The following is a 14,189-nucleotide window of genomic DNA, read 5'->3' as shown; positions in this document are numbered from 1 at the left end:
TGAGGCAGTTTTTTTAAAAATAGAAGTTTGTTTAAGATAATCGGTAGCGCGTTTTACGACATTGGATTTTAGGCGGGAATACAACTCGAGTACAGTCTAATATCGACCGGGTACGATTTAGTATATTTACCGTACCCGGGGTACATGTAAGTATACTTGAGAGTACCTGGGGTACACGTAAGTAGTACCGGAGTCGACAATGACCAATGGAGTCCATATTAAGGGATTAATTATGTAATGCCTGGGGTCGGGCAGCTTCCAGTACTTTGTCCAGAGTATTAGTCTTTAACTATATCACCTATTCACATGAAACTTCATATATGCATATATGGATAGATCTCACTGATTAGAAGTTTAGTGCACAAGAACTATAGCTATAGCCCCTTCATTACTTTATTTATCACACTTTTTTATTGTCCGGGTCATAACGTAATTACAATAAGACCCATTTACATCAAACTTCGAACAAAGGTAGGTTGTGGTGTATAGAAGTGCAGCGTTCAACAATCATAAGTCGAGAACTCTGGCTTGCATATTTCACAATTCTATGCCTTTGTTGGTTTCACATTTTTTCTTCGTTTCCTGTTTTCCTGAAACTACTAGTTCATGATTGAAAATTAAGTTTTTATTACATTTAGAAAGGAAATCATACTGCTTATATGGGTTATATCAAATATTTCAGTTGTGTGTGGTATATTGTATTTTATTCACAATAATGAAAAGTGATATAAGTCCTTGGTGTTATATGTCTGTTTGTTTAGAGGGAAAAAGACAGCACAGGAACTAACGTCTGGGATATCATATCCTTATCAGAAAACAAAATAGTTAATAACTAAAACTGCAAATATAACTAAAATGTATTTAAACATCATCGATTCTATTGGAGAAGTGGTGTGTCCCATAATTGAAACTAGCCAGTACAGTATGTTTCAAGAAGACTCCCGCATGTCTCTGCTAATAACGATACCAGTGCACGGTGTTGTTAAAGATAAAAAACAAACAACTGCAATAACAAAACAATGAACCTAACACACTGCCCTATTCAGGCATTTTGTGTAAAAAAAAAACAACTTGTGGAATGTAACCGGTACACTAAGGTACGACATTGCACCGAAAATGTTTGCAAGCTAAATTTCTAGGAAAAAACCTCCAAAACTGTTACACGGGAATAAACAGCAAAAGAAATACAATTCCGAATGACAATAATTATGCTTCCAATGTTATTGTCTTTCTGGATTGTATTTATCATCACAGAAATGGATAAAAGCAACGTTTGGATTATCAAAAGGTAAATGTAATATATTTTCGAGATAAGTCACTATATTATTTATACAGTCTTTCAAAATTATGGAACGTTTTAAATTCATCTTTCCAGAAATAGCAATATGTGGGGTTAATCTCTTTCAAAAAGACATTTTATTCAACGTAACGTACCGAGTTATGAAAATATAAAAATTATAAATTGATTTTGAAACCTTAAAAAGAAAACATCAATTATTTAATTAAGTTTGGTGTCTTTTACTCTTTATACAATGGAATATATTGCAATGGGTATAAACTGTTTATTGAAGTCTGATCCCCCCCCTCCCTTCTCTGGTCAAACTTCCATTGGAGTTCTTTATAAATTGGAGTTAAACGGGGATCCCCAGTCAAACACCCATTGGGGTTTAATTTAAATGGGGGATTGACGGGGTCCCCCGTGAAAACTCCATTGGAATTTAATGGATATGGGAGATGGACGGGATCCCCCGTCAAAACCCGACGGGGGAAGAAAATCTACAAACACTTTAGTTTCTTATTAAAGTACATATTTCTTACAATTATAACTTAAACATGTGTATTTGTAAACATTGAAACAGAAAACAAAGCATAATATTTAAATTACATTTTTTGTAAAATGTAGGTAAAATTCTCCCGTCTGGAAAAAACATCCGTTGGAGAATTGCAATTCTTAACGGGGGAGCCAAAACCCCGTTGGGATCCAACGGGGGATGGCAACTTTATCATCAAATAACTCTACTTTCCCAGGGTTTTTTTCCACTTTTTGGGAAGATAGCCCATGGCTTTGGAATTGGGAATTTTATCTGTATTTTCATGAAATTGGGAAAATAAATTCATTAGCCTTTTTTTCCACACGAAAAGTTCACTGATTAGGGAAATACTAAATTTGATTTAGCTCTTCATAATCATTCAAATTAAAAGAAAAAAATCATATAATACTTTGTTAGATGTAATTGAATTAAAATTGAGATAAAATACACATAAGACTTCTTTCTAAAAAAAAACAAAATGCCACATTTTGGGAAAAAAGTATACTTTTTGGGATTGGGAACATAGCCGAATTTCGGCTATAAAATCGGGCCAAAAAAAACCCTGTTTCCAAAAACATTTTAACTCTTTTTTTTCAATTATATGTATGTACTCAATGCCCCCTACAAATATGCAAAATTTCATAACAATTGTTCAATAAATAAAAAAAATAAGTTTGCAAATAATCTGGATTTGCAAACTTAATCTGGATACTGTTAAATACCAAATCTGATATGCATCATATGCGTTTACTGCATGGTGATACTTACCATTTGTAAATACTTTTCTTTCATTTGTTACACATGTTTGTTTGTTTTCTTTTTTAGCATGAGCCCACGAACATGTGGTCGATATACATTGGTAGATTACCTCTTATTATTTGGACTATAAGTTACATACAATACAATAATTTGTTCGGTCATATGGTACGAAAAAAAGATAAAACCATCCCAGCAAAGCCATTTATAAACCGAAACAAGATTGACGGAAACACAAATATGGAATATTACTCAATTCAATTTTTATTTTTACCTTTACATAAGCATAAACTTGCATATGATATTGGTTACATTGTTTCATAGAAAATAAACATAATACAAAATAAAACAATATCGTGCAGTCCGAAACGAGCAGAGACGTTCAGGTAAATCATCCCTGTTTTGCAAATATAGAAAACGAAAGTAAAACAACAAAGATTTCTCAGAGGAAGTCTTCAGTTTCAAAAATATTCTTTATATAAAAGATTCGCAAAAGCTTAGAAATATAGGTAAATTATAGCACACAATCGTATTTATTTTGATTACTGATTTCTCTCGAAGAGTTGAACTAACTCCCTTCAACTAAAGTCTAAAGATTACTTCTAACGTATTAGCAAGATCAACAATCAGTATCGAACTTTAGGAACATCAGTCATTGCATAACAATGATAAATTTACTAAGCGATATATATATATATATATATATATATATATATATATATATATATATATATATATATATATATATATATATATAATAAATGAATTAATGTACGTGACTTACCGCGTATATAGATACAGAATGTATTAGCGTTGCAGTATTGAAATACACTATTTCTGTAAGTTATGACAAGTTAACACAGCTATCACGTGAATTTTTGCTATTTTAAGATATAAGGTTTTCCCCAAACTTATAGTGCATTTTAATCTCCCGTTTAACAGCGGAAGAGATGCGACTGGTTCCGAGCTCAGCTTTATCAATTTATGTCGTTATTATTAAAATTATACCACACGTAAAGATGGTTGATAAGATGATACTATTATTGTTATTTTTATTTACGACAGAATTCAGTACACTTGCAGTTTGTTAGGAATCAATAATAACTCTGCATGAAAGGTGTGCTTTCCCCGGCACGAAATGTTTAAAGTAAGCTCGATCACCAAAACGCTCCGGACTGAATGGCATAACATTTGGCTCGGTTAATTCTCGAAGAAGCGTTGCTTGTCTTGGATTTAAAACAATACACGGCTGCGTAGGATATATATTTTTTATTTATGTTAATATATATTTTGAGGAAAGTCTGAGATATTCGTTCGACTTTAATATGATTTAAGATCATTTATAATATTTTATGCACACATAAAAGATTTTATGTCATTGTACGATTTCTTAATTGTTGAACATTATATTGGTTCAAGCCTTATATTTAATTACTTGTGTATAACCTCAGTGTGGGGTCACATGGGCTCTTTTGACCAATCAAATTCAGTGTTGGCCATTGTGGCCCTTTGTATCCTTTTAGACTAACGAGGAATCCAATATGGTCGAAATTAACAATTACGCTCTTAGGCGATACTTCCTAGGATTAATTTTAATAGGATATGATGCCGTTTCATTCCGTTTATGTGAAGGATTATCTCTCGTTGTACGAAGACTTACACCAATGGTGTTATCCCGTGTGATACTAAGTTTAAAGGGCAGTTGAACGAGTACACATGCTTATCACTATCAGTGCCGTGTGCAGAAAACTTTGCGACGTATACGCAGTCTACCGTGAAAGGTTTCCAAGATGGCGGCGCCCACAGCGTAATTAGCGCATATCGCCAGTCACTTTTTTTATGCTGATCAGCTACACAGTTGTCGCTGCCCTGTATCAGTCATACTGATTCAGTTCAGATAAGTATTCAAATATCGTGTTAACATTTGTGCCTGACTTTAAGATCTGGCTGTTTAAATTATTATTTTTTCTGCCTTTTTAAGAATGATGATCAATTCGGGTCAGCTCTATATATCTTGTATATTTATTATTGTCTTATTTAATTTAAAGTTCAGCCTGGGCTTATACTTTATGAATATTTACGACACATTTGTATTGTCAGTTTAGCTGGGTTTCCCACTGTCACATTAACAGATGTCTTCACGTTTTTATGAAATAAACAATGAAACACCCTTTCATTTTAGTCTATATTACCATACCTCATTTATATGGTCAACGTGTGTATTTTAAAATTCTTGTGATGTGTTTTGTTGTGCTATTGTTGTTCATGTTTTCTTTATTGCAATTATTTGGTCGTAATATTTTCATTAACATATCCTTGTTAAGTCTGTAACTACTAAAAACTATAAGTAATTTTAATATTCTTAAAAGCTTCATATTCATATATATATATATATATATAATTTGTATGTGGTGTGATGTGTCTTATAGTCACAATGTAATTTTAACCTTCAAGTTTTGTCTTGTAGTCACATCTGGTCAGTCTATTTGTGACTTGTAGTCACAATAGTTCACATAAGGTTATACCCAAGGAGTGTCCGTAAAGGTGACCGGTAGCTGCAGAATCCCCCAGCCCGAGCCAGAGAACAGAAATATCCTTTCACGTATCCTTCAGTTAATGAAAAAGCGTGTCTTTATGATGCCAAAAACTTGCTGAAGTTTCTTTCTACATTTTTATTTATCAAACTATTTTCCATTATTATACTTTCATTAATGCTTCATAAGTGTAATATCTATCAATTTTAATTTTTTTATATCAATTTTATGTACAGGTATATGTTTTGTAAACACATTTTGATTTATATAATTATATACATAGGTGTTTCATCAAATAAGCAAGTTTCAGGTTTCAAGTATTTGTGTACGTATAACATTTGTGCTCATTATAAGCAAGACATATGTATTTGTATCTTAGTATCTAAAACACACTCTAGTGTTATTGTCACTAAAAGCCATGCTCGCTATTTAATATACTATCATTTACCGGTATGTGTCTTTATGTACTTAAGTCATGAACAATGTGAATCATATTCACAATCTTGAACTCGTGGGTTATATACTGTATGAATTATAAAAAAGCGGCTCTTCTTAACATTTGATTATGTTTTCGACTCACAGTATATTTTACAATAGGATTTTGGAGACAATTATTTATAATCTCTTTAGCAATATTAATGTAATTTTTGTTATCTGTCATTATATTTTCAAGATTATACCAAGTTTAAATCATTTTCATCATCTGTTCAGTATGCTGCTGGTTTTATAATATATGCACGCTGTTAGTTATCATTTCAGGCCATGCCTACCTCTCACCACCGCAATACAAAGGACCTGTCCGCTGGCTGGCACTTCCTGTACAAGTACTACAAAGGGGCGATAAGGCACGTTCCCAGCCCTTCCTTTGAACACTACATTAACCTGCCTACCTCTCAACACCCCAATACAGAGGACCTGTCCGCTGACTGGCACTTCCTGTACAAGTACTACAATGGGACGATAAGGCACGTTTTCAGCCCTTCCTATCGAACACTACATTTAACCACGAAGGACCAGAACGAACAATTACGGCTAGAAACAGGAAGACTTCACTCTTCAGAACATTGTGTTTTATCTAGTGATCTTCAGTTTTTTAGTTTTATATGTCATACTTATACATTTTTAATGTTATGTCCGATTATAGTTATCAGCTCGGGCTGATACTAATGGTTTAGTTCTCTCCGAAGTAAGTATGTATATGCCTGATTAAAATTTTTTCAGTTTAGACTGATATTGATGTTATAGTTCTCTACGAAGGAACTATTTTTATGCAGGCCTTGATTATATTTTTCAATATTCGGCCTGATTTTGCTTATACCGTTCAGGCTGATATTGTTGTTATAGTTCTCTACGCAGGAACTATGTTTATGAAGGCCTTGCTTATTCATTTTTCAATATTTGGCCTGATTTTGCTTATACCGTTCAGGCTGATATTGTTATTATAGTTCTCTACGCAGAACTATGTTTATGCAGGCCTTGCTTATTTATTTTTCAATATTTGGCCTGATTTTGCTTATACCGTTCAGGCTGATATTGTTATTATAGTTCTCTACGCAGAACAATATTATAGTTCTCTACGCAGAACTATGTTTATGCAGGCCTTGCTTTTATATTTTCCATTATTCAGCCTGATTTTAGTTATACCGTTCAGGCTGATATGGATGTTATAGTTCTCTACGCAGAACTATTTTTATGCAGGCCTTGCTTATTATTATTTTCCAATATTCAGCCTGAGTTTAGTTGGACCGTTCAGGCCGATATTGATATTTTAGTTCTCTACGCAGAACTATGTTTATGCAGGCCTTGCTTATTATTATTTTCCAATATTCAGCCTGATTTTAGTTGGACTGTTCAGGCCGATATTGATATCTTAGTTCTCTGCGAAGGAACTATGTTTATGCAGGCTTTGCTTATTATATTTTACAATATTCAGCCTGATTTTAGTTGGACCGTTCAGGCCGATATTGAGATTTTAGTTCTCTACGACGGAACTATATTTATTCAGGCTGTGCATATATTTTTCTATATTCAAACTGATTTTCAGTATTCCATTCAGGCTGATATTGATGTTATGGTTCTCTACGAAGGAACTATGTTTTATGCAACCCTTGCTTATATTTTTCAGTATTCTTCCTGATTTTAGTTATTCCGTTCAGGATGATATTGAGGTTATAGTTCTCCACGAAGGAACTATGTTTTATGCAACCCTTGCTTATATTTTTCAGTATTCTTCCTGATTTTAGTTTTCCGTTCAGGATGATATTGAGGTTATAGTTCTCTACAAAGGAACTAAATTTATGCATGATTTTAGTTATTCAGTTCAGTCCATGCTTATATTTTTCAATATTCTGCAGGATTTCAGTTATTCAGTCTAGGCTGATATTGATACTATAGTTGTCTTCGAAGGAGCTATTTTACCTAAGTTGGGTACCAGATCAGGTCATGAATGTACTTACATGTTCTGCCGATTCAGATATCTGGACATGCCATGCATATATTTATCTTTTAATTTCTGCCCAGTCAGGCATCGTTGGGGTTTACACTACCCCTCTAACTAAACTTATTTCTATTTCTTATGACCAAAGTTTTTAACTTATTTTCCCTGTTTTTCTTATTGGTATGTGCCAATTTTACCGTATATGCCAATCTTAACGGGTAGTTATTCTAACAGTTCTAGTGTCAACACATCTTTCCCATTATAAACCTGTGTGTTGGCGTATTATACGAATAAAATTGCCTTCTGCCCGATAATCTTCATCTCCCAAAAGATGCTTCTGGGTCTAAGATTTTGAAGCTACTGTTGGGCATATTAGTTTTTCATATCTCTGAGTTAAAGGGAATGTCGCCCCACAGGGATCTGCCACATCCCTATGTAAATAATCATGCTCCACTAAGTCACACCAAATAAGATCAATACGTTTCCTAGGTTTTGTCCTCGAAAGCCATTACATATATATTTTCCATCATAATCCATTACCCTTTTTACTTTGCTTACTCATAAGCGATAATCGTTAGCCCAGTTCTTTCACGTTTTAAATCACGGGCTTGTTACCCAAGCTGTTCCATATGGTTATTCCCACAGATATTCCTCTGGATTATTGGTATTTGTTGTATATGTCTCTTTAACTGTCTGCCAGTTTACATCTGCAGCCCAATTGTTTATTAAATTTGATTGGTCGCTCTTTTTCAAGTACATTCCGAATCTTACTTTTGTCAAGGTTTTTCATATTATGTATATATGTTAACTGACAGTTTATTGTTCTAATGGTCTTTTACTCATTTACTGGTACATGTACTTCATGCCAATGCTGGTTGTCTGTCGGTTCCAAACCACAGCTCCATAGTTGTACTACACAGTACATTATTGCTTTCCCTGTTTATGTGTTACAATTATTAATTTGCTTTTGTTGTGTTGCTTGACTGTTTATGTTTAACCAACAGTTTAACCCCGCAGGTAACCTTTTACCTATTACCAAGGTCTGTTATTAAGGCAATGTTTGTCTTTTTTATCTCATTGTCTGATAGTTTAAGAATGCAGTTCCATTGTTTTACTATATGATTGCTTACTCCTGTATGGGTACATATTTTTACTTTTGTTGTTCTGCTGTACAATCTATGTTTACCTGATAGGTAAAGGGTGCAGATTGTATTTAAAATTTTACCAATACCCTTTATTCAAGCCAATATGTGTTAAATACTTTTCATATGTTGTCTGATGGTTAAGGGCAGCCCCTACATTGTTTTACACTGGGTTCATGATATCATACTACTTAACCACTACATTTTAATATTTTGCTTCGTCAGGTTCTTGTACATTTAAGGTTAATCTTATAGTTTAAAGCTGCACATTCATTTTCACCTCTTAACAGGTACCTGTACTTAGTCTTAATTCCAAAATCTGTTGTATACATCTGTTTGGTCATCTTGTTGGTTTAAGGCCGCAGCTCCATTGTATAACATATTATTGTTTACTTTCTTATCGATACAGGTAATTTTTCACCTATAACAAAGGCCTGTAATTAGGGCCATATCTGTTGTATATATCTCCTATGCATGATGGTTTAGGGCCACAGATCCATTGTTTTCCTATATTATTGCCTACTTTTTACTGTTACATCTTTTTTATATTTATTTTCGTTGCTTTGCTTTACAATTTATGTTAACCTGACAGTATAAGGCTGCAGGTAATTTTTCATTTATTAATAAGGCTGCTGTTTAAGGCAAGTATCTGTTGCTTATATCTCCTATGTTGTCTGGCGGTTTAGTGCTCGGATCGGGGATTATACTATATTATTGATTGCCTACTCTTTTACCGGTACGTTGTCTTATTTTATGGTGTGTTGCTTTGCCGTACAATTTATGTTTACCTGACAGTTTTAGGCTGCAAGCAAACGTTTCACCTTTTAACAAGGCTGTTTATTAAAGCCATTATTTGTTGGATATATCCCCTATGTTGTATGACAGTTTAAGGCCGCAGATACATGTTGTTTTTTTTTTCTTCATGATTGCTTACTCCTTTAAGTGGGCATCTTCTTACTTTACTTTTGTTGTTTTGCTGTAAAAGTTACGTTTCCCTGACAGTTAAAGGCTGCAGGTAGTCTTTCACCAGTTTTACTAGCGCTTTTACTTTATACAAATATTGGTTGTTTTATGTCTGACTGGTTAAGGTCGCAGCTCCAATTATTTACATATACAGTCCAACCTGTCAATAAAGACCACTCAAGGGATTTGGTCGTTGTGGTCTTTGTTCACATGTGGTCTTTATTCGCAGGGTAGCTCGAAACTTTGCAAAATATGCTAGTAGTTTTTTTAACAGGTACCTTATCTATGTATGTGCTCTATTGTTTAAATGTTTGAATACTTATGCATGTATAATGAAATAAAGGATTGAAAACACAGTTTTGTTTTACATTTGTATATTTATTACATGTTGTATTTCTATTCCCTTATGTTTTTATTATTTATTTAATTTATCATATACTGTATAAATAACTATTGACATACATGTATACGTACGTGTACATGTAATTATACAGAGAACAAAGTACAAAATACTCATAACATAGCAAACATTTATACATGAAATACATGAATCACTACTACACAACTAGTAAAGTTGACAATAATGGACAATAAATGACATCTGATATTTATATAAGACTGTCTACAACTGTGTCCTTTACCTAACAAACTAATGACCTTAACGCGTTCTTCCAACGCCAAGAACTTGCGCTTGGAAGCCATGATGGTTAACTTGAACTGACGATTTACTTTTTTATAATCTATGAACGTCTTATTACAGAGAAATTTAAGAAGAGAATGACTATCAAAATGGTTGTCTTCAATAGACATCGTAAATGATATGAAACCGTTAATTTCCTTAATGAATTTATGAAAGCCCCAAATTTGTCTAAATTTTCGGCAATTAGTACATTAATCGCGAGTCACTTAAATACAAAGGCAAATTTTTACACTTTTGACAAACTGTCAAATGCATAAAAGAAGCAGGCGACTACCAATTAGCAATGCATGTTAAATAAACAAACAACTGCTATCGAGTGCAATAAACTGTCACTTGCCAATATCTCCATAGCGACCGACGAGTCCACTGGTAAGATGTGTATCACGTGACTACGCAGCGTCCTGGCGGCCATTTTGTTTTTTAAAAGTTGCGAAATCATTGATTTTTATGATTGCAGTGGTCGTTGTAAGCTATCAAAATGGAGATTTGGGAATGTAAAAGGGTGGTCGTTGGTCTTTGTTCACAGGTGGGCTTTATTCGCAGGTTCAATATATAGTGAAATCGTTCGGGAGGAAATCGGTGTGGTCGTTATTGACTGTTGGTCGCTATTAACAGGCGGTCGCTCGGGCAGGTTGGACTGTAGGTCTAAGTCAATTTTGTTGACAATAAGGTTAAGCAGTTCTTATTAACACTGCTTTTTTCTGGCAGTGTTTTTCTTATGGAGCATACACATATAATTAAGTTATGCTTATTCTAGTGATCGTTGAACACCAATCCTATTGTTTTCAATTAATTTACTTCACTAGGTTTTATAATTTGTTATTAATTAGCAGATGGATGATTTAAGCCTAGCTTATAATGCTTATTTGTCCTTAATTTTCACATATCTGACCTTAATCGTAAGGCTACGTTTATATTCATTCAGGGGCAACTACCCCCTTTTCGATTTGCGGTCCTCTCCCGTACTTCATGGGCGGCGGGGTTCCCGTTCCGGTCCCCTTTGTGGCGTGTTTTTACCACCCATTATGCCTTTCTGGAAAGAATCTGTTCTATTTTTATCTTTTTTATGGCATTTTATGGGGCGGCGGGGTTCCCGTTCCGGTCCCCTTTGTGGCGTGTTTTTACCACCCATTATGCCTTTCTGGAAAGAATCTGTTCTATTTTTATCTTTTTTATGGCATTTTATAATAAATGCCCGTTTTCAATCAACAATATTGTGTTTGTTCTTTCCTTCAAGTCATACGAGTCCGTCCGGTCTATGACCTTTTCATTACCACCGAGGACAATACATAAATAATATTTTATGCACACATAAAAGATTTTATGTCATTGTACGATTTCTTAATTGTTGAACATTATATTGGTTCAAGCCTTATATTTAATTACTTGTGTATAACCTCAGTGTGGGGTCACATGGGCTCTTTTGACCAATCAAATTCAGTGTTGGCCATTGTGGCCCTTTGTATCCTTTTAGACTAACGAGGAATCCAATATGGTCGAAATTAACAACCCACCTCCACCCCTTCTCCGCCATAAGGTTTTGACTCCCGTACTATGTATGTTTTTACCTGTGTGTAAAACACATTTGTTTCTTATTTTACTGTTATACGCATCAAATATTTTTCTTTTATACTTATTTTGGGCGTGTTTTTCCCACCGTCATCACATTCAAATTCATGTTTTTGTATGTGTATATACGCGTGGCGTGTTTTTACCACCCATTATGCCTTTCTGGAAAGAATCTGTTCTATTTTTATCTTTTTTATGGCATTTTATAATAAATGCCCGTTTTCAATCAACAATATTGTGTTTGTTCTTTCCTTCAAGTCATACGAGTCCGTCCGGTCTATGACCTTTTCATTACCACCGAGGACAATACATAAATGCGATATATGGTTCACAAAGTCTCTGAAAAAGGACACGTTTTCTGCTATACAGTCGACAGAAAACTGGTCAATAACGAAGATAAGTAACTTATATAGACACTTAAATATTATATATTTTACACAAAATACTGCATATACGTTCAACATAATAAAAATACATAATTCAAAATTCTTTGGTATTACTACATTATTTAAGATAATGCACTTATCTAAGTCAATATGTTGTGCATTATTGAACATAGTTTATGGGTGTATTTTTTACAGAACGGACAATGAGTTGTGAAGTATTTAGCAACCTATTATGAAAGAAATGACTATAAATGCCGGAGAAACGCAGTAGTCCTTCGTGCGACAAAGAGCAATTAAAGAGTTATTGTAAAACAAAAAGTTCGATGGAATCTGATATCCAATACTTCAGTCTGACCTCCAATTCTGTTTGCTTATAAAATCCTTGATATATAACGTGTATCGGTACATTATGAAGAAGATATTCGCCCTTTTCTGTCAATCTGATCCTCAAAACAGACATTATTAAATAAATTTTCTATAAACGTTTCGCGAATAATGTGGTGAAGCCTGATAATGAAAAATATCTATTAATAATTCAACATAGTGGTGGTTTCTTTGGGAGTTTAAATGACGTCGCTGATCTATGTATGAGGTAAAGCTAGCCGTTAACCGGTTTAAGCATCCAGTTTTTTTTTTTACATTTACCGTTCCAAGCCGGTGACTCCTGAATAAAGCATTTTTTTTGTTTTCTGTTTGTATTTTTTTGTATGAGATATATATGCTGTCAAATGTGAACGGTTGCCTTTAAATGGTGAGTTAAGCTCGATTGGTCATTGTCGGCTCGTGTACTACTTAAATGTACCCTGGGTATTCTTAAGTATACCTAAATGTACCCCGGGTACGGAAAATATACTAACAAGTACCCGGCCATTTTAGACTGTACCCGACTTTTATTCCCGCCCAAAATTCATGTCGTAAAATGCACAACGGAATACGGAACAAATTCTCTTTGAAAAAAAAACCGCTTCATCTACATGCTTTTTGAGCAGGAGTTTAGATAATATAAAGAGGCCATTTTACAGAATATTGACATACATATGAACATAGCTAATTTGAAAAAGAAAGCCGACAACGACAAATTTAGCGTTAGAGTGCCCGGGTACATTTAAGTATATTTAAAGTGACCGGGGTACATTTAAGTATACTTAAGAGTACCCGGGGTACATTTAAGTAGTACCCGAGCCGACAATGACCAATCGGGCGTGAGTTAAGTGTGTGGCTCGGCTACCTCGACAAACACGTGTAACATTTAAAAATGATATAGTATAATTGTTAACATGCTACAAAGACAGTGGATATGTTTTTTTTTAACATTGGCCACTTAAAGTCCCGATCATTCATTATAGAGTGAGTATCAACTTGACGGTCAATTGTTCTCACAAAGTGTTTTTTCTTCGAACTTAATTTTCCTACACAGTTATTGTGTTGAATACTATTTACAAGTATTCTTTTGTTTTCATTTTTAACGGCTGTGACCGCAAAACATATTACGATCATCAGCAAAATACAACTGAAAGCGTTTCCTGATGTTACTGTACACAGCAGAACAAATACCTCCAATATGGCCACCACGCGCTCCATATGCTCAAAAACGATTTATTGTGATTAATTATGACTTGTTTATTGTAACATATCGTGTAAACAATATTGTAAGTACTTTTTTAGTCAACATGAACATTGTTTTGTCTCATTTCATTATGTAAGATGATACACTTATCTTAGTCGATGTTGTGCATTATTGAACATATTTAATGGGTGTATTTTTTACAGAATGGACACTGTCACGGGGACATTTTTAAATGTGATAATAAGCCATTCGAAAACGAGGGTAGACATTCAAATTTCGAAATGTTTTATGTTAAACTTATTTAAATCCAAGAAATGTAATACT

General features: G+C 34.0%; 1 long non-coding RNA gene across 1 annotated transcript; it reads left to right on the top strand.

Moving 5' to 3' along the window:
• Positions 1-3,656: 3,656 nt before the first annotated feature.
• On the top strand, positions 3,657-9,999 carry LOC127871596 (uncharacterized). Its single transcript, XR_008045470.1, has 2 exons — positions 3,657-7,269; positions 7,369-9,999. It is a non-coding gene; the product is annotated as an uncharacterized LOC127871596 (long non-coding RNA).
• The last annotated feature ends 4,190 nt before the right edge of the window (positions 10,000-14,189 follow it).

This window comes from Dreissena polymorpha, chromosome 3, assembly GCF_020536995.1.
Source record: "Dreissena polymorpha isolate Duluth1 chromosome 3, UMN_Dpol_1.0, whole genome shotgun sequence".
In the NCBI taxonomy this organism is placed as follows: Eukaryota; Metazoa; Mollusca; class Bivalvia; order Myida; family Dreissenidae; genus Dreissena; species Dreissena polymorpha.
The sequence above is the reverse complement of the archived record's forward strand: the minus strand, read 5'-3'. Positions and strand labels throughout refer to the sequence as shown.